Source organism: Malaya genurostris, chromosome 3, assembly GCF_030247185.1.
Source record: "Malaya genurostris strain Urasoe2022 chromosome 3, Malgen_1.1, whole genome shotgun sequence".
Classification (NCBI taxonomy): Eukaryota; Metazoa; Arthropoda; class Insecta; order Diptera; family Culicidae; genus Malaya; species Malaya genurostris.
This window is the reverse complement of record NC_080572.1, coordinates 100,108,540-100,127,274: the sequence shown is the minus strand read 5'-3', so window position 1 is coordinate 100,127,274 and position 18,735 is coordinate 100,108,540. Positions and strand designations below refer to the sequence as shown.

General features: G+C 36.7%; 1 protein-coding gene across 2 annotated transcripts in view; it reads right to left on the bottom strand.

The window, feature by feature from the left end:
- LOC131437425 (putative uncharacterized protein DDB_G0277255) overlaps positions 1 to 18,735 on the bottom strand; it is a 284,777-nt gene that overhangs the window by 178,051 nt on the left and 87,991 nt on the right. For both annotated transcript variants that reach the window (XM_058606752.1, XM_058606754.1), the window contains one exon: positions 278 to 1,229. The gene's annotated coding sequence lies outside the window, so the exon portion shown is untranslated. The remainder of the gene's footprint in view (positions 1 to 277; positions 1,230 to 18,735) is intronic.

Genomic DNA, 18,735 nt, shown 5'->3' with positions numbered 1-18,735 from the left:
GAAACTATGTTCAAAATAAATCGGCAATATTCAAACCAAATTTTGTTTTGCTCTTATTTTATTGAAAATTTTGCGTTATTTTTCCATAAAACCGAGTCGAAAATGTATGTTGACCATTTTTGGTGAAACAATATCAACTTTTTCGTTTTTTACTCTTTACTCATTGTGCAATAAACTTCATCAGTTGTAAGTTACAACATATCAAAAAATAATATTTATATAATGAATGCAACAGTTATTAACAAAATCAATGAAAATAATATATTATTAAACATACCTTGAATGAAGCGCTTTGCTGATCCTTGCGATCCTGCGAACACGATCCAATTATAATCCTCTTTTCGTTTGAAGTGAAAAACTATGTTTTTTTACCAGACTTGCTCAGCTAATTGTGGTTATTTTTGTCCTCCTCGTTGCGTTTTTATAAAATAATGAAATTTTCAATTCTAAAGCACGCCAACAGTCTCTCGCACCCACTCTCCGTATTCTAATATTTGCTGATACGCGTCTTGATTGCTTTTCTTAGAACCATCTCGGGCCAACTTTAGAACGTGTCTCCATCTACCCAGAGGCGAGAAACGTTCATCGACGTTACAACGACTCACTTTTTGTGATCTTTTATTTCCATCGGTGAACAAAAATCACATCATCACTTTTTCTTCTAACTCGCCTGGCATTCAAAATCACAGCCTTCCAAAACTTTTCACTCCATTCAGCTGATGGATCGATAATCAAACTGAAAACACTCAAAGCAAATCAATCAAAACTTTTGCAAACATTAATACACAATATCGAAATGGCTTTTTCCGCTTCTTTTTTGTCGGTCGTATAACCGCGAACCCACCGAAGAAAAAAAAACGTGAAATCTGAAACAATCGTAGTATCTCTAGTTTCACCGAAATCGATTGAAAATCGCTCTGTCTTTATTTGTAACGATTAACAAGTGGCTGCGGTGGCGAATGAGTTTTTTTTTGTGAAATGTAGGCCAGCGGCTAACCGGTGAAAAGTGATTCACTTTCAATAATGGAGCAAAATTATTGTGAGCAGCGTCGAAAAGTGGCGGTGGCGTTGGAGGTCGAGGCGTTGTCGACGGTTCAAGTGTTGCACTGATGGATGTCTGCTCTTGCACCTTTCGATGAGTGCACGGAATGCCGCGTTGGAAAAAAATCTCTACTGCGTTAAGCCACTGGTGTCATAGTGTTGAAAATGTTTGACCGTTGCGGATGGAACTGAAAAAAATAATGCACAGAATTTTACTTGAACTTTCGAGAAGCTAGTTGAATGATTTGGTTCAAAATTTTCGGTAGTCATTGTAACTTCAGCTAAACGAATATGTAGAACTAGATAAATCGAACACAAAATATTAGAATAGATGTATTTGCATGATATGCAATATGCATTATTTTCATTTCGTATCATTATATAAATACTTCAATTTAAGTCTATATATTCTGTATAATATAATCTTCTTAGAGTGTCAAAAAACAACGGTATCTTTTCCCACAACGAAAAGTAATCTATTACACGCCTATTTATCGCCTTGTTGTACTCAGCTGTTAAAACTTGTACTTTGACGACGTCCATCTTCCATTTCAAAGGTTTCATCTTCGTTATCTTGTATTCTAAATCGAATTTAAACGATATTTTCCGTCAACTAATCGTCGAATCTGTTCCAAAATATTCAAGATAGGAATATCGACAAAACACTCATTATTATATTGTGATGTATGTAATGAGATGTGTTTGTAGCAAGACAACCGTCCATAGCACTGGATCGTCTTCCCTCTACACTTTGATCAAGCCCTATCGACAAACGTTGATCAGCATGCCACTGTATAAAGGATCAAAAAGGGATATGGTCGACAAGCAATCGTTTACTTTTTTACGCACACAAGACACTCGTGCAAGCCGTTGTGGTGACAGGCAGCCCCGATAGACGTGAAGAAAAGCCCGCCCTTGTATTCTATTGATCCTTTTCAATTACCATGGTCTGTATGTTACGTTACTCCTGTCCACTCATAAAAACTTTATTGATAGCGCTACTATTCTTAAAGAGCTAAATATCGTCTTTCTTTAAAAATGACAGTTTCAAAAGGATCGCGCATATTATTCATTATTCATTAGACTTGCACAGAAAGCTAATGAGAAGCAAACTGAATACAACTACACTTTAATGAAAAAAATTACAGAATTGTGTATTCTCTCATCAACAGATTTCAATTTTAAAAATAGGCTATTAATCGTGAAACACTATCGTTGATTCTAAAGCTGATTTTAGGAATTTAGAACCGTCAGTTACTAATATATCATCGTCAAGTACATTCAAGACGTATTTGAAGCAATATTTATCGCAAAAGTTTGTTTTGCAAACTTCCACTTTTTTTTTTGTTTCGATTACAGAGGTTTTAACCTTAAGGTCATTCGCCTCTTCGGGCCAGAAAAACTGTCTGACCCTATGTGCGGGGTTGGGAATCGAACCCAGGTGGGCTGCGTGAAAGGCATCGACTTACCCATTACGCTACACCCGTCCCCAACTTCCACTTCTGTTTGATATATATTATTGGGTAACGTTGAATAATGGTCGTACGTCTACAACAAAATGGTGTTTTTGCTTTTTCTACGGATCTACTTCTTAGAACTTTTTGTATTTTGGTTTATTTCTTCAGAATACTACAGAAAATTGAAATTGAGAACTATTCAATTATAATCATACGATTTTTGAGTTCCAAATTAAAGAAAAATATTTCTCACCCATTCTCCTTATCATAAATCTACAATCTAATTGACACCAATATCAACTTTTTCTTAAACTGCATATATCCCTTAAAAATAAGCAGTGCATGATGATCCAATTTATTCCGGGTATATTTCGATTCAATATAGATTGACATCAGATAAATAGTTGGAATCAACCTGATTCTGTACGATATCTAAACGATATTTCAGCTACTCTGATTTGTTTGAACGGAAGATATAACGAGTCGTTTCATTTCGACTTCTAATAGGAAAACTAATGGTGGGAGATGTCAGAAACAATAGTGCAGGGTCGACATAAATACACAACGGTTTGTACATAATATTGTCTACTGCCACATGCTAATGGAACTTGGAAATGCAGATTATTTGTAGCACTGTGGTTAAAAACTAGAGGGTGGTAAATGTGAATTTTTGAATATGAACAAGCCGGAAATCGCCATCTAAATTCTAAGAATAACTTAAAATATCAAATTTCAAATCCTATTTGACAACACAGAAAGTCGCCACATTAGATTTGTAAACAACTCAATACCTTACCTTTTGGCATCAATTCCTCATACCAGTACCAAAAATAATAATATTGTAAAAATTTGCAATAACTTTGATAGAGTTGCCAATTTGGGTTTAATAGTGACTTAAACCATCAAATATGAAATCCTCTCATCGAACCCATTCCAAAATGCACATACGTAGAGATTTTAAACAGCATAATCAACAATAATCATTCAGTTCGCTTTCACATCTCATCCAAGTCAGTCGATATAACAAAACCGCTTTCGGTCGGGACGGAAGAAACCAAGTACAGTATTTTTTTTAATTCAATAATAATATATTTAAAGGCACACTGCTAAACCTCTAAGATGCCAATGGTATTTTCTAATCTTGATTAACGACTAACTTAAAACTAGGGTATTATCATTAGGGTAGTGACGTATTCCGGTCGCAATGGTCGATTCTGGCAGATTCAGCCTGCAGCTGGAGATCGGCAATGGTCGGTGGATTTAATATAATACGAGTGTCTTCCAAATGACGATTCTACGTATCAATGGGTCCGCGAGAAACACCCCCAGGCCACGGATACCCGGCGGGTGGCCCGCATGTTGGTCATCGATTGGAGCAGTTTTCCCTGGACTATGATGGTGATGTTGCCTAATAGATTGAAAGAAACATGGAGAAGTAATTTTGTGGAAAACGGAGTGAAAAAAAGGGGTATGGGAACGAATGACTAAAAACGACAAAGATCTAATTAGTTGACATCGAGATGGTGGTGAATCGAAAGATAAGTACAGTATTGTGTAGTGAACAATAGAACGATTTCGAAATGAATGAACCAAACGAACAAAAGCTACCGCCGATACGAAAGAATACAATTGTTGTTGACTTCAGGCAGTGCAAAATTCGACCTTCGATACGAGAACTTAATGGTTTGCTTAAGGAGCAAATGCATCTTGACATTAAACGTGTGCATTTACTTCAATGCAATAAGACAAATAATGTGATTTACTTCCAGTTTTATAAAGAGTTGGATACAATTCAATTCTCAAAAGACATTAACAATGTGCACTATGTGGAGCACGAGAACATTAAGTACAACATTCCAGTATATATGGAAGATAGTGCTATAGAAGTGAGTGTGCATGATCTTCCCTTAAGCGTCACCGATTCTTATATTCGCAAAACTATGTCCCAATGCGGAGAGATTCTCTCTATCGAAAGAGAAAAGTGGAAGAACTTTTTCCCCGGTATTCTAAATGGCGTACGTTTGTTACGCATGCGCTTGAAGAGGCCTATACATTCTTATGTGACTTTCGGTCAAGATACAAGAATTCCGTGCAAATCACTTGTTACCTATGACAATAAGATGGCCACATGACTATTTTGCAAAAAGCTGTTCACTACGGTAAGCCATGTGATAAACTGGACAAGGAGACAACCACACCAAAGGACAACGGTACACCTGTGACAGCCCCCAACAACAATGAAGCATCCCCTTCAACGAAACCATCATATATAACAAAGTACACCAGCTGCAGTTAACAACTTACCCTCCAACCAACCAGCAACTGCAACCAATGTACAACAAGGTGCATCTACAGCAACTCTCAACGAGCCCAACACTACGATCAACAAGGAAAACGAAAAGAAAACGGAAATCACACACAACACCGACGATGAAACAGCGGATGATGAGATAAGCCGCGGACAAAGTGACCCCCGATCCTCGTTGGATGGAAATGGAAACTCATCTCCCCCTAGAAAAAGGGTGACAACGGGATTAAATAGCAAAAAAAAATTAAGTAACAAAAATGTAAGCCAATCAGCAACGTAAAGCTTTTACTCAAAAAGGCCAGAATAAAAATTTTATTATAAAAAAAGAAAAACAATAATCATTGACACCCACTCATCAAGCTGGTTGACGTGCTCTGATTGACACGTTCAACCATCAATCAATTCAATCCAATTTATTATAAGTACTTATTAACACTATTATATACTTTTGCTATACTTGGTTGAGTTAAAAGTTTTCAAACCTACTGGTTGATGAATCTCGATGATCAGGCTCAGAATTACCATAATTTTAAACGCCTCTATCCAGATGATTTGAAGATGGATTTATATTATTTCTCCATGAATATTAGATTAGGTCCTGAGACGAATTTCAACCATTTTCAAAGCCGATATAGTGCTTCGTAAGACTATATCAATTGCTAATCATTTTATTAGATTACATGATTAACTGAATTAATTTGCAAGTCACTGTTTCGCACGTAAATGGAGATTTCAGTATGCATACGACTCGATGACAATCAATACATTTCTGATTTTATACTTTCAAATCAATTTAAATGTGGCAAATCCATTAACAAATCATCGAGAAACAAGGGCTTCAAACTAGGTTCGAAAAAACTATCGCCGATGGTTCTGAATTGGCCTGCTAGTTTCCGTAGAACCAACATCCACACACACACACATACACGCGCAATTATCAAGCGAGCGAATGGATATAACTCAGTTTTGTCATCCAATTACTACACAAGCTACGTGTTTCTTTTACAGGCAACCAACATCCACTTAAGACTAAAATTTTAAAATGGCATATATTTATAGATTCCTTTTTGTGCCAAATTTCGTACTACGCAGAATGATGTGGTATTTTTTATACATGACACTATGCCTCCCTAAGGCAAACGAAGCAGAAGCTACTATATGAAATCCTTGGTGTAGACCAACGAAAAATTAAGGAATGACACCATTATCGCAAAACTATGTCCCAGTACGGAGACATTCTTTTTCCACCGAAAAAGAAGTGTGGAAGAACTTTTTATCCGGTATTCTAAAAGGCGTACGTTTGTTACGCATGCGCTTGAGGAAGGCCATACCTTCTTATGTGACTTTCGGCCAGGGTACAAAAATTACGTGCAAATCTCTTGTTACCTATGACAATCAGATGGCTACATGTCGATATTACTAAAAAGCTGTTCACTATAGTAAGCCTTGTGATAAACTGGGCCAGAAGACAACTACACCGAAGGGCAACGATGCTTCCTTTACACCAACCCCAGTACATCTGTGCCAGCCATCAACAACAAAACATGCTCCAGCGGCGAAACCATCAGTATCCCAGCTAAGCCATCTGCTGCTCACATCACACCCAATGGCTGGTCAAAAAGTAACGATGATTTCACCAACAACAGTGACACCGTATCAATGGACGGATGCGTGAATAGCGAACCACTGCTTTCGCTTCGTTCGCTTGATAGCAATGATAACCCCTCTCCTCCCAGTAAAAAGATGACTAAGTGATCCAACAATAAAAACGATAGACTTTGAATCTTCCTCTCTGACTCTCTAAATTCCCTTTGCGTCTGTGTTTAGGAACTTTTTTGAGTAGATTTGATTTCTCTCCTCTCCTCTTCTTTTCCCGAAACACCACCAGGAAACTTAAAGCGAATAAAATGGCGGATGCATTGAAACTGACTTATTTTTATCGCGATAACATATATGTTTTTATGCACTAATCGCATCTAAACTAAATTATCTGGACTTTGTCACGGTAGATTTTTCAAAACCGAGATATTCGATGAACAAGTAGAGGTATGCAATTCTGAGCGTTCCAATTTTCAGCAGTTCTTCAGTCAAAAAAAAAATACAACACGAGCGGTAAACTCAATCAATCATTCTGAAAATTTCACAGAGTATTCTTAACTAAATTTCGAAGAGATTGTCAGATGGGTTTTTCGATATTCATCCCGTTTCCAAGAAAATTTAATTTGAAACGGGAAAATAGCCAAAAAAACTACGTCTTTACCGAAACTGTCCTCAGTCATTATGGTACTGCTGTCAACAAATGTTTATCTGTGCTAATAAATCAATAGAATGAGATGGTCGATAGTTCGGCTGTTCTAAACTCGTCAAAAGATGAAAAAATACTGAATGAAGTTTAGTGTGTATTAAAAAAACTCAAATGAGCCTTTTCCCATCGTGTCCATTAATATCCGATGGACATAACTAGGATAAATAAATAAATAAATCATGTAGTTGTTATAAAAACATAGTTAGGATAGTGCTTAGGGCACATAACCATTCTTGCTTTTCTTTGCGTTTCGTTTTAGATTCGTCAGTGCAGAGCAGTTCAAATTGAACTGCTTAGTGCAAACGTTGTTTCCGGCATAGGATTACCCCCTAAATGACCATACCTGAACGTTTTCGTTCGGCGCGTTAGTAAAGACGTGGCACTTCGGTGCAAAATAATGAGTGTTTTGCAATTTGGACTGTTAAGGTTTTTGTACTAAATATTTCAATTTGAACTGCTTTGCACTGACGAAACGTACAGAAAAGTAAAAAACTACAAGGATCAGCCACTTGGGGTTGTTCGAGCCGTTGATGTGGAACAAGGCAACCAAAATTTCCAATGATTGACATTTTCAATTAATCGTCACACTTTTGAATCCGCAAATGCACAAGAATCTGCTTAGATTAATCCTTATTAGGAATCAATACCGAACACGCGAACCCAGAATATAGACTTTATTTATCGTGATTTGTATTTGTTTTGTAGCCGACGAAATTACATCAATAGCCCAAATGTATGCAAATAAATGTTTGTACATGCTTGCGATACGGATATCGATATTTAAGATTCTCTTCACCAAGCTTGTGCTCATGTTTTGTATGCAAGCAGTTATTTTTATAGCGCTTCTCTACCATTACTACCATTCTGCGATTTCGGTTGAAACGATAAAATATTTCTCATTATCAATCGAGTTCATCTTATATAAATTAAAAATTAGTCTTATGCACTCAAAATTTACCCTGGGGTAGTTGTCAATTTCTCAGGCGAAACGACATAACATGGGATTTCATCCAATCTTGCATGACACAAGATCAGAGCATACCAATAAAAGCTTCAAATCGTTTATGGCACTTTTTGTCTTGCTGTGTAGCAACAACCTACCTCTAGCAAGCTACGCATAAGACTGAAACGTTAGCTATAATTTCGCTTCTATTTGTAGATTCGCGTGCTTCCAACAGCTTTGCTTTTGCTTCGTTTGACCAATCAGAGCGCTGCTTTCCCTTTGATATATCGCTTACTCCTTCAAAACCGTCGAAATTTAATTTGAAACTATGGCAGGGAAATCCGGTATGCCGGAGATTTTTTGCAGCCAAAATAGGACACTGCTAGCTATTAATCAACATTTAAATGATATAAAATTAAAAATACATGGCTATGAACATTTAAATCAATACGTAGAAATATTTCCAATCAAATGGTGACATAATATTAATAATTGATACAAAATTGACTGAGCTGTAATTGTTCAAAACCTGACCACATTTCTACGTGTATTTTCTTGAGTTTCTAGTTTGCACCACTATATAGAAAACAAAAATGTGTTCCACATTAAAAAATCCACACATGGTGTCCAATAAACGAAGTAAGCGATGAAGTACGCTTTGGTGAATTCCCCAAATAAATCTGAACGAACAAGAACTATCTAAATTTGTATCACAATAATATGTTTTGAAAAGATTAATTGAATCGCAAGAGAACCATCATGACTTGGTGGATTGAAAAGAGTTTTTTTTTACTTTAGGCAAGGATGGCTTTTATCGTATCAAAAAACGTTCACTGGCAACTCTTCAACGATTGAATCAGTGCCATCAAAGAGAAACGAAAATCATCGCAACAACAAAAACCTGGCATGGCTCATTTAACATAGAATCGACACCAGTGCGAGAGCGAATTTCGCTCGATGACATTTCTGAGAATCAAAGGTTAGCACGCTGCTGTGGGGATCCTCTCTGAAGCAACAAACGGTCGCTTATTCTCGTTTCGCGATCCGATTCTATACAGGCAGTTGATAATTGCGATAGAATCATTTCACTATTGCCGCTTATTCTAACTATGTGCATATAACCTTTGTATAAGTTGTGTCTATGAAAATGTCTGTGAATGCTCCACACAAGGGTTTTGAAATATTGCAACCTAGTATGAGAATCATCAAGTTGAATCATCTATTCGATTTTCTGCGATAATTGTCAACTTGCGATTCTCTCTTGGGAAATTCCACACATCAACGATCATTATCAGACTGTAAATATTTTTTAAGGGCGTGAAATACTCAGAGTATGAAGTGGAGCGATGAAATGTAGCAAAATTCTCTCACGGTTCATGCATTGAGAGACTCGAGTTCTTGTAGCATCTTCTACCGGATTGAAAATGTTGTATACAATATAGATAGCAATATAGCAGCTTCTGTCAAATTTTCGGCAATCACCAACACTGACTTTAGGTCAATGTTCTCTTAAGTTTTGATACCTTGTCTCAATTTGAAAAGAACCTTAACCAACATACCATCTAATAAGTTCCTGAAAGTACACAATATGGAACATGTAAGGATATCAGGCTACTGCTATTGAATAATACCTAGCACAAAACCATTTCCATAGTGAACTGAATTTAAGCCATATCTTTTCATATCAAATAAATCCAGCATCACGAATGACTGCTACATTACCGTTGGCCAATAGTTTAGTTCAGTTATGCAACTCTCCAGTCTGTCGGGGTTGGCGGTATGTTTTTGCTTTCGCCGTTGTAGATGTTATTGTTGATGATGTTGTGTTGCATGGCGAGCAAAGCAGTTTAGTAATTAAAATATCACGGTTTTGGATTTACGAGTCCGAATAGTGGCTGATTTGCTTATTTACATTTTTTTGCGATTCGCGATTGCACATACAACGTAGAAGGAAATAGTCTGGAGTGTGAAAATACGACGCTCTTACTAGGCTCGCAACCCCATAGCAAGTCAGTAGTAGCCCCTGTAAATCATGCCTTAGCAATCTTGGCGAAGCCGTCCGAACACCCGAACAATGTAGGCACCAGCCATATACCAGTCATAGCCGCAGGAGCACTGATACCTTCGCGGAAATGAGCGGGAAAAACGGTGCCTGAAGCACCATCGAAGGTGCTCGATGGTGGAAATAAAAAACGCAACGTGTTTATGAACCACTTGATTATAGATTTATTTGCACACTTTTCGATCCAGCTCTTACGATTAGTGGGCACCACATCCACCAGCAGACAAAGATCAATTGACGGAAACGCCGATTGAAAAATCGTTCAGAGTTCGGTAAGGAGTCGACTGGCGCCCAACAAATACCTACCAGCGCCTGAGGTTCCAACCTGGACAGCCATTTTCAAAAGAAACCGTTCGCGGACTCTCACTTCGTGATTGCATAACGTTGCTGTTGCTCCAAAGTGGAAAACCGGCCGGCGGATAACGAGATCATCGAAATGTGCACTCGGGCGGTGCAAAGCTGAAGCCCCCTAAGCGAGCGGGAAAAACCTGGAACGGTTTCGCTCGAGCAAATCATCACCTTAAGACGAGACGAACCGAGAGTCTTGAATTAACGATCAAACACAGAACCCGCTCAAGTGGTTTTGGTCGCGGTTGCGGCAATCTGTTCATTACTCACACGTAAATGAGCTGCACAACGCTTCGTTAGACATACCTTCTTTTAGCAACATCATGGCCATCATCATCATCATCATCATCACCATCATCATCACTAGCGCTCCGCACAAGGGTTCTTAAACATTAACTAACTGGACCTCATGAAGCAGGTATGATTGGTTATTGTACTCATGCGCTACCTGTTTTCCTCTATCAGCGGATGAGTGCTTAATTGAAAATCATCGTTAGAACGATTGCTCTCGAAAGTATAATTTTTTTTGTTAAAGTGAGTCTGAACTGCAGGGTCGTGCTAAATTGTTTCATTTAAAGTCCCATCAACGGTGCTGTCGGTTTGATCAGCTAGTATTATGCAACGTCACTGATATTCTCAGCAAAAGGAAGCTTTAACCTCACGATTTACGTCGTTCTCATCCATTCCCGGGTTTTACATATATTTTCAATTGTGTCACCAGCACATAAAAGCCAGAAGTTACAACACCGTATTGGATCGAACATATACCGCTAATAGCGACGTTGCCGATCACGTGGGAGTCAACACACCGACTCGTACATTATATAGCAGTCCTGTCAGATGCATCAAACGGATGGAATGATGCTGTGTAGATTTTTTGTAACATTTGAAGTAAGGTTAAAAAAGCTGGTTATCCAGCAAGTCTCCTAGGTTTGCTAACATTATTCGTGCTACGGAGCAGAGAGAAACTTAACCTAATTAACTACTCACGAGTTGATGAAAAAATTGTTTGTATAACGGTAGACTATTTCATATGCTTTGGAACTAATATGTCATTCGCTTCGAGATAAGAGCATACTGAATAGTTTTGTGATCAATTCCGCATGGCAGCATTTTTCAATCTAGGAAACAGAAGAAGAGAACTATTTTTATCCGAAACCCAACCCAATCCTGTGTCCACAAAACGTCGGATGAAATGTGGATATTGATATCGACTCGGAAACTGACTCGAAAAAGTGTACTCAATCCACCTATCAGTGAGAAGAAACTTTATTATTATCACACGGCACACACAGCAAAATTTGTCAATCATTATCCAATGGTGATGTTTTTGTTCAGTTGAATTGTACAGATTTTAGTGAAGAATCCCTAAAAGATTTAACTTTTATCAAACTTCCACAAATTTCATAAAATCACGTGCATTCCCGGAAGTTTAATTGTTGTATCCTTTGTATATAACAGATGAATTCAGTGGCACGGTGTGACACTGAAAATACATCCGAGAAATGACATGGTGGAGGTTGTATATATACCCGCGTAAGGCAGAACAATAGTTTTGTAATATTTTTTGCATTCTTCAAACTTTATTTATATAAAAAATATGTTTTTAAAATTTTACGCGTTAATAATAGGATATATCTGGAAATTTCTCAACGATTTTTTAAATATCATTCGGTTTTGAATGTATAAGAGTTTTCATCAGGAATGGCATATAGAAAACTGTTGAGTTTCCTACACTGTATGTTACCTAATCAGAAAAAATTAGAGGGTTGTATTCAAGACACGACCGAGCACAATAACATTAAAAATGGAACGTTTCTAGGGTCTTCATAATTAATACAAAGATGATAATGATGATGATACACTAAACTAAAAACTTATTCAATTGAATAATTATAAACTTGCTCTAGCGCTGAGATTGTTAGCGAATGATAAAATTGACAATTAGATTCTGCCTTGATCATTGATTATTCAATTTTGATCCCTTTCCACAAATTTTTACATTGTTAAGTTTTTGAATAACGTCCTTTAACTAGAAGTCAATTATGATGAATTCAAAGATACTTGAAAGCTCAATTTTAGATACAAACAACCTAAAGATTTAAACCTGAACAAATGAAACAAATGAATTTTATGATAATAATTTTCGAGAAACGTACAAACTTATTATTTTTATAAACAGTTAATCGATCCAAGAGAAGATTTTATTTATTTTAACGAAAAATGTTGTACCAGTAAACTCAGTAATAGTGTAGTTTTATTAATCCTCCTTCAAAATCGATAATCCTCGGAAAGTGTCGGTAAATAATATGGCAACAATATGAGGAAGAAAACATGTGAAACAGTCCTCATAAAATATTTAGTTACTTACATTGTTTTTCGCTTTGGCATATTAGGAATATACAGTATGGATACGCAACAAAATTCCGAAATTTTGTTCATATTGTAACTTGATGTTATCAACACATGAATGAACATTGTCATAGTTACAACGCGTGTAGTCATCAGAGGCTTATTGTTTTGAAGCAAATAATAATTAAACTAAACTGGCGGTTAACCAAATTCTACGAGGGTTCCTATTCAAACGATACATGTAAATCGCGGATAAACTTACCGTGAGTTTATCTTTGATACTATATGATATTGCATCTAATTATTCTGTATATGTTAGCATGTGGAACTCATTTAAACAACTAAATTTCCATTTCATTCCAACCAGTTTTTCAATAGTATGCTATTGAAATACTGAAACGACGTCGTCATACATGTTTAAGTTAAAAGTTTCCGAATCGATTGGTTGTTAAATGATAACAATCCATGAACAAATGACCGAGTTATTATCGTTCAAAATTATGACACAAAAAGGTTACGCGACTATTTTTGAAACTTTTAATTGACACCCGGCCCCATATAGTGAAGAGTAAGGCATTTTTAATGCCAAAAGTCCTCGAAAAACTGATCCAGGTCCGACTTCCGGTTCCGGTATTACAGTGCGATTAGTGGAATCTTTAAATTTCATGAGTTTTTTTTTCACAAGCGATGGCGAAACGAGGTGCACATTTATATAAAACTTGCTGCTAAATTGATCCAGTTGACAGATCTTGTTAGTTAGTGAATATATAAAACTACTTTGGAACTACTAGTCTCCGGTTTCCACTTCCGAAAGCACCGATAAGAGTGAAGAAAATCTCCAAAAAACGGAACTCAATTCAATTTCTCAGCAACTGTTGAGCCGATTTTCACGAACCACGATTCAAATTGAAGCTCTCATTGTCTTTAAATATGCTGTGTAATTTCATTCTGATTCGACTTCCGGTTCCGAAATTATAGGGCGATGAGTGTCGAAACATTAAAATCGTCATGACGATGCATGACGTCGTGACGTCAATGACGATGCAAAACTAGTACGCGACTGTGAGTGCGGCTTTGTTCCGTTCGACGTGTGTTTTTTTTTTTTTTTTTTTTTTAAATAACTATTTATTGGAATATGAGTTAAAATTAAATTATTAAGATTTAAATTGGGTGTTCAGCCACAAGTGGTGACTTTTCAGCCCTGTTATATATATATATATGATTTGGTTATTAGCATGAAGACATCATTTGCTTCCGCAATTCTGAGATTTTTGTGTAGGGAAAATTCTAAACCTACTTGTATTGTGTAATGGGGAAAAGGAACTTATATACTAACTTACTAACTAATACAGAGAGCGAATCGATTCAATTGAAGATTGCATCGATTTTTGTCGGAATTTGCTTATGTTGCTTATGATTCTTTCAATGTGATCCTTGAAAGTGAGCTTTTTGTCATACGTTAAACCTAAGTATTTAGCTTGATCAGACCATGTCAATTCCAAGCCATTCAATTTGAGAATGTGATTATTGTTTGGTTTAAGAAAAGAAGCTCTTGGCTTGTGAGGAAAGATAATTAATTGCGTTTTTGCTGCATTTGGTTTAATTTTCCATTTTGACAGATAATCACTGAAAATATTTAAACTTCTTTGTAGGCGACTGCAGATCACTCTTAGATTTCTACCTGTGGCTAACAGACTTGTGTCGTCACAGAATAGCGATTTCTGACAACCAACGGGTAGATTTGGAAGATCAGAAGTGAAAATATTATACAAGATTGGAGCTACACTCGAACCCTGCGGAACACCGGCTCGTACGGGTAGCAATTCAGATTTACAATTCTGATAGCTAACCTGAAGAGTACGATCAGTTAAATAATTTTGAATCATTTTGATCAAATAATTAGGAAATTGGAAATCAGACATTTTTGCCATTAAACCTTTGTGCCAAACACTGTCGAATGCTTTTTCTATGTCTAGAAGAGCAACTCCAGTGGATAACCCAGAAGATTTATTTGATTTTATCATGTTCGTTACTCTGACAAGTTGATGAGTAGTTGAATGTTCATGACGAAATCCAAACTGCTCTGGTAAAAAAATTGAATTCTCATTTATATGAGTCATCATTCTTAACAAGATAATTTTTTCAAAAAGTTTACTGATAGAAGAAAGTAAGCTAATTGGGCGATAACTTGATGTTTCTGCTGGGTTTTATCAGGTTTTAGGATAGGAATTACTTTAGCGTTTTTCCATCTTTTTGGGAAGTAAGCTAATGAAAAACACTTGTTGAAAATTTTAACCAGGAGTCTCAAGGCAACATCGGGAAGATTTTTAATAAGAATATTAAAAATTCCATCATTACCAGGAGCCTTCATGTTTTTGAGTTTCCTAATAATTGATTTAATTTCATCAAAATTCGTCTCAATAATGTCATCGTGTGATAACACTTGGGTTGAAATATGATCATACTTCAGTGAGACTTCATTTTCAATAGGACTCACAACGTTTAAATTAAAATTGTGGACACTCTCGAACTGCTGAGCTAGCTTTTGAGCTTTTTCACCATTTGTAAGAAGTATTTGATTTCCTTCCTTGAGAGCAGGAATTGGTTTCTGAGGTTTCTTAAGAACCTTAGAAAGTTTCCAGAAAGGTTTAGAATATGGTTTAATTTGTTCAACTTCTTTAGCGAAATTTTCATTTCGCAAAAGAGTAAATCTATGTTTAATTTCTTTTTGTAAATCCTTAACTATGTTTTTCATAGCAGGATCACGAGAACGTTGATATTGTCGTCGACGAACATTCTTCAACCGAATGAGCAGTTGAAGATTGTCATCGATGATAGGAGAATTTAATTTAGTTTGAGCTTTGGGAACTGAAAGATTTCTAGCTTCGATAATATAATGATTCAAATTATCAATTGCTGTGTCGATGTCCGCAGAATTTTCTAAAATAGTTTCATGATCCACATGATTTTCAATGTGAGATCTGTAATCCAACCAATTAGCTCTATGATAGTTGAAAATAGAACTAATTGGATTAATTATAGCTTCGTTGGAAAGTCTGAATGTTACAGGAAGATGATCTGAGTCAAAATCAGCATGAGTAATCGGTTCACTACAAATGTGACTTTGATCTGTTAGAACCAGATCAATTGTAGACGGGTTTTTCACGGAAGAGAAACAAGTAGGATTACTGGGATGAAGAACTGTAAAGTAACCAGCTGAGAGTTGATTATGAAGTATTTTACCATTACTGTTATTTTGCCTACAATTCCACTGGACATGCTTAGCATTTAAGTCCCCTATTACGAAAAATTTCGATCGATATCTTGTAAGTTTTTGCAAATCGCCTTTAAAGAAATTTAATTGTTCGCCGGTGCATTGGAATGGCAAATATGCTCCAGCGATGAAATAAATTCCATGAATGGTTTCAACTTCGATTCCCAAGCTTTCAATAACTTTAGTATTGAAAGAAGGTAAAATTCGATGTTTAATTTGCCGTTGGACAAAAATGGCAACTCCACCACCAATTCCAGTAAACCTGTCAAATCGATGAACCACATAATGTGGATTACTTTTCAATTTTACATTTGGTTTAAGAAAAGTTTCTGTCACAATGGCAATATGAATTTTGTGAACTTTGAGAAAATTATAAAATTCATCTTCACTCGATTTCAAAGATCGAGCATTCCAATTTAAAATATTCAAATAATTATTTAACATCACTGTTAAATTTTAAATTCATTATAATATTATTTGCAAATTTCCATCCGATTTGAAATGCTTCAAAAAGTGATGAAGTCGAATTCATTTGGATGATCATTTGAAAAAGTTGATCTTGTAGGTAGATCATTTTATTTTCAGTTATATCGCCTAAATCGACTTCATTTAAAGAAGCGAATGGCATTGAAGGAATATTTGTAGGTAGACTGCCATTAGAAGAAGATGATTTGGCCGGTCTACCTATTAATAAATTGTTTTCGTTAGAAGAAGAACTGCAAGGCGGTCCTGTGTTTTGATTATTTACATTAGAAGAAATAGGAGATATTTTACGTTTCGCATTCAGCTCATCAGTGCATTAGCAGATTATGTCGACTGCTAATGCCACCTCGCGGATCAACATAATCCGCTAAGCAGACGTAAAGTCATTGCTATTTACAATGCACTTATTTACACCGAAGTGCTATGTCTATCCTGACGTCCCAGGCGAAAACGAATTTACGACTTTATGGCCGCAAACATATTTTAGTCATTTTTGTTTTGGTACCTCGTGGGTACCGATTTGTGCGGAAGTGCACATGACTGTTTTGATTATTTTACGTTTCGCATTCAGCTCATCAGTGCATTAGCAGATTATGTCGACTGCTAATGCCACCTCGCGGATCAACATAATCCGCTAAGCAGACGTAAAGTCATTGCTATTTACAATGCACTTATTTACACCGAAGTGCTATGTCTATCCTGACGTCCCAGGCGAAAACGAATTTACGACTTTATGGCCGCAAACATATTTTAGTCATTTTTGTTTTGGTACCTCGTGGGTACCGATTTGTGCGGAAGTGCACATGACTGTTTTGATTATTTTACGTTTCGCATTCAGCTCATCAGTGCATTAGCAGATTATGTCGACTGCTAATGCCACCTCGCGGATCAACATAATCCGCTAAGCAGACGTAAAGTCATTGCTATGCATTGACATGTCATTGCATTGCTAATGCACTGATGAGCTGAATGCGAAACGTAAAATAATCAAAACAGTCATGTGCACTTCCGCACAAATCGGTACCCACGAGGTACCAAAACAAAAATGACTAAAATATGTTTGCGGCCATAAAGTCGTAAATTCGTTTTCACCTGGGACGTCAGGATAGACATAGCACTTCGGTGTAAATAAGTGCATTGTAAATAGCAATGACTTTACGTCTGCTTAGCGGATTATGTTGATCCGCGAGGTGGCATTAGCAGTCGACATAATCTGCTAATGCACTGATGAGCTGAATGCGAAACGTAAAATAATCAAAACAGTCATGTGCACTTCCGCACAAATCGGTACCCACGAGGTACCAAAACAAAAATGACTAAAATATGTTTGCGGCCATAAAGTCGTAAATTCGTTTTCGCCTGGGACGTCAGGATAGACATAGCACTTCGGTGTAAATAAGTGCATTGTAAATAGCAATGACTTTACGTCTGCTTAGCGGATTATGTTGATCCGCGAGGTGGCATTAGCAGTCGACATAATCTGCTAATGCACTGATGAGCTGAATGCGAAACGTAAAATAATCAAAACAGTCATGTGCACTTCCGCACAAATCGGTACCCACGAGGTACCAAAACAAAAATGACTAAAATATGTTTGCGGCCATAAAGTCGTAAATTCGTTTTCGCCTGGGACGTCAGGATAGACATAGCACTTCGGTGTAAATAAGTGCATTGTAAATAGCAATGACTTTACGTCTGCTTAGCGGATTATGTTGATCCGCGAGGTGGCATTAGCAGTCGACATAATCTGCTAATGCACTGATGAGCTGAATGCGAAACGTAAAATAATCAAAACAGTCATGTGCACTTCCGCACAAATCGGTACCCACGAGGTACCAAAACAAAAATGACTAAAATAGGAGATAGATTTCTACCTAATATACCAGCATAACTGACATTAGAAGAAGATGATGACGAGGTCGATCTACCTGTCAATAAATTGTTTTCGTTAGAAGACGAATTGGCAGGTGCCTTAGAAGAATTTTCAGGTATGTTCTGTAAATTTAAGGTCGTTGATTTGACTTGTTGTCTAAGCGAACGAGCGTTTAAAATTTTTTCCCTGACAGGACATTTCAAATAATTGGATTTATGATTTCCATTGCAATTTGAACATGAAAATTTATCAGTGGTTTCATTCATTGGACAAACGTCTTTCGAATGCG